This window comes from Simochromis diagramma, unplaced genomic scaffold (genome assembly GCF_900408965.1).
Source record: "Simochromis diagramma unplaced genomic scaffold, fSimDia1.1 OVJJ01000334.1, whole genome shotgun sequence".
Lineage (NCBI taxonomy): Eukaryota > Metazoa > Chordata > Actinopteri > Cichliformes > Cichlidae > Simochromis > Simochromis diagramma.
This window is the reverse complement of record NW_024386764.1, coordinates 342781-346841: the sequence shown is the minus strand read 5'-3', so window position 1 is coordinate 346841 and position 4061 is coordinate 342781.

Sequence of the window (4061 nt, the reverse complement as noted above, 5' to 3'; positions counted from 1 at the left end):
CCCCGCTCCAGGGGTGGGCCCCCATGCACCCACCCGCCCACAACCCCGGCAACACACCAACCAGGACCCGAGGCCCCGAGGCCCGGCCCGGGCCCCAGCCCAGAGACGGAGCGCCCCCAGAACCTCACGCCCATCCCGGACCCACCCAGGGGCAGCCAGGCTACCAGGTCAGTAACCCACGTCCGTCAGCACAGACCCTCCCCTAGCCCCGCTGCACGCAGCCGCGAGGAAACAGTCACCTGAGAGCCAACAGAGCCCCTAACCGGACATGACCGCTACCCCGGGTTGAGCCCCCCAAGGAAGATGCCTCCGGGGAACCCCCCGACGCCCTAAGCCTGTCCCTACCCCCACACCAATCACAACAGTGAAGGCGGGACCAAACTATGACCCCCCCACCCCCACTAGGTGATGGAGCTGATCAAAGGAGCCCAGAGCAATTGATCTGATGTGGTGGCAGAGGCTGTATCAAGACTAATGTAATCTAATAGATAATTTCTATATTGGTTAGAATTAAGATTATTTTTATTTTTCCAGTTCATGAGGACTGTTTTCTTGGCTATGCATAGGGCAGTGAAAACCATATGGATGATATTCTTTTCTGAAGTGACATTATCTAAGCTGCCCAACAAACACACTAAGGGGGAAGTTGGAATGTTACATTTCAGACACTTCGATAAGTCTTCACATATCTCGCGCCAAAACTTCTGCACTGGTGGACAGAACCAAAGAGCGTGAATGTAATTGTCCGGTGAATTGGTTTGGCAGTGTGAGCAGTTGTTGGTAGACGTAAAGCCCATCTTGAACATCCGATGACCTGTATAGTGCACTCTATGTAATATTTTGTATTGAATTAATTGAAGACTGGGATTTCTAATTAGATGAAAGGTTTTTAAGCAAATCTGAGACCAGAAGTTTTGGTCTAAGTTAACTGATAAATCCGCTTCCCATTTTGCAATAGGAAGTGATATTGATTCATCTGTTTTAGAAAGCATTCTGTATATTTTGGATAGTAATTTGGGGGTTTTAAGAGTAAGAAATTGAACCACACTTGGTGGTGTTTGTAGTTCAACTTGACCCGGTTTAAATTTCTTTTTTACTATGGATTTAATTTGTTGATATTCTAAAAATCTTTTCTTGTTGATTCCATATTGTGTAACTAGTCCGTCAAATGAGATAAATTCTGTTCCTTCTAGTATATGTTCTAAATATTTGATTCCTTTACCACTCCAATCTGAAAAGTTTATCATATTATTGTTTTGTAATATGTCAGGGTTGTTCCAGATAGGTGTACGTTTGCATGGGATTAATGAAGACGCTGTCAATTTTAGAAACTCCCACCATGCTGTTAGAGAAGAGCTGATGTTGATGCTTTTAAAGCATTCATGTCGTTGGATGTTTGAGCTGATAAATGGTAGGTCTGAGATCTCTAGATTATTGCAAAGTGCTTGTTCTACATCTAGCCAAGGTTCATCTAAGAGGGTATGTTTTAGCCATCCTGAGATAAACTGAAGCCTGTTGGCTAAGAAGTAGTGCTGAAAGTTAGGCAGTTCTAGTCCTCCTTTATCCTTGGTCTTTTGTAGTGTTTTTAAGCTTATACGTGGGGGTTTATTTTTCCAAAGGAATTTGGACATACATGAATCTAGAGATCTGAACCAATCTTGTGGCGGTTTAGTTGGGATCATTGAGAATAAATAATTTATTTTTGGTAAGACCATCATTTTTATAGCGGCAACCCTTCCCATGAGTGATATGGGTAGACATTTCCATCTAGCCAGATCATCTTCTACCTTCTTTAAAAGTGGGATATGGTTTAATTTAGTTAGATCTGCAAGCTTGGGAGAAACATTAATACCTAAATATTTTATATTTCCCGATTGCAGTGGTGTAGAAGAGGAATTATGGAGGGAGCAATTAATCGGTAGAACTGTAGATTTTGACCAGTTAATTGAGTAATCTGATATTCTTGCAAAAGAGTTTATCAATTCAATCACCCCAGAGATATTGGTTTGTGAATTTTGGAGAAAGAGTAACACATCATCCGCATAAAGGCTGATTTTATGTTCCACGTTCTTGCATTTTATGCCCTTAATTACTGAATTCTGTCTAATTGCTCATCTTGACGTCTTCCAACAACGTTGTCTTCGACGGCTGCTCAAGATCACATATCGGGATTGGGTTACCAATGAAGAAGTATATCGCTGTGCGGGAGTAGAGCCGCTCCATGTCCAAGTCACCAAGCGTCGGTGCAGATTTGCCGGTCACATCCTTTGGCTACCGGACCCAAGACCTGCCCGTGTCGCGGTTCTGTGGAACCCGAAGAATGGAAAGAGACGGCGAGGAAGACCCAAAATACACTCAACAAAAATATAAACACAACACCTTTGTTACTGCTCCCATTCCCCATGGGATGGACGTAGAGACCTAAAATTCATTCCAGATACACAATATAACCATCCCTCCCAAACAGTGGTCACAAATCAGTCCAAATGTGTGGTAGTGGGCACATCTGCTATATTGAGATAATCCATCCCACCTCACAGGTGTGCCACATCAGGATGCTGATCTGACATCATGAGTAGTGCACAGGTGTACCTCAGACTGCCCACAACAAAAGGCCACCCTGGAATGTGCAGTTTTTTGCGCTATTGGGGGTCTGGGGACCCAGAACCGGTCAGTATCTGGTGTGACCACCATTTGCCTCATGCAGTGCAACACATCGTCGCATGGAGTCTATCAGATTGTCAATTGTGGCCTGTGGAATGTTGGTCCACTCCACTTCAATGCCGTCTCCACAGGCGTTTCAGAGAATATGGCAGCACATCCAACCGGCCTCACACCGCAGACCTCGTGTAACCACACAGCCCAGGACCTCCACATCCAGCAGGTTCACCTCCAAGATCGTCTGAGACCAGCCACCCAGACAGCTGCTGGAACAATTGGTTTGCACAACCAAACAATTTCTGCACAAACTGTCAGAAACCGTCTCAGGGACGCTCAACTGCATGCCCGTCGTCCTCATCGGGGTCTTGACCTGACTCCAGCTCGTCGCCGTAACAGACTTGTGTGGGCAAATGCTCACATTCGATGGCGTCTGGCACGTTGGAGAGGTGTGCGCTTCACGGATGAATCATGGTTCACATTGTTCAGGGCAGATGGCAGCTGAGAATGTCCCAGTTCTTGCATGGCCAGCATACTCACCGGACATGTCACCCATTGAGCATGTTCGGGATGTGCTTGACCGGCGTATACGACAGCGTGTACCAGTTCCCACGAATATCCAACAACGCCTGTGGAGACGGCTTATGGTTGAGAAATGAACATTCAATGCACGGGCGACAGATCTGGTTGACATTCCTGCTGTCAGCATGCTAATTGCACGCTCCCTCATTGCTTGTGGCATCTGTGGCATTTTGCTGTGAGACAAAACTGCACATTCCAGGGTGGCCTTTTGTTGTGGGCAGTCTGAGGTACACCTGTGCACTACTCATGATGTCAGATCAGCATCCTGATGTGGCACACCTGTGAGGTGGGATGGATTATCTCAATATAGCAGATGTGCCCACTACCACACATTTGGACTGATTTGTGACCACTGTTTGGGAGGGATGGTTATATTGTGTTTCTGGAATGAATTTTAGGTCTCTACGTCCATCCCATGGGGAATGGGAGCAGTAACAAAGGTGTTGCGTTTATATTTTTGTTGAGTGTAACATGGAGGAGGACTTTCCTTGAAGATTTACGTTCAGTCGAACTGTCATGGGATGAAGCAACAACTGCCGCGATAGACCGAGTTCGATGGCGTTCTCCTGTCGCCCAATGTGCCGATCAGCACGGGAGGATCTAAGTCTAAGTAAGTAATGCATACTTTAGATCCCTTCCCAGGTTATTCAGTTCAGTCAGTCAGTCAGTACCTCTACAATGGCACCTGGAAGGCCTGCAGTCATCCTGGAGAGGGCATCTTTCACAGCCAGGGTCTTCGGCATCAGAACTTCAAGTGTTGGTAGTAAAATTCCATATGGACAGTGACCTTGTAAAATGTTTAGTGCTGCAGTCAGAGGTTT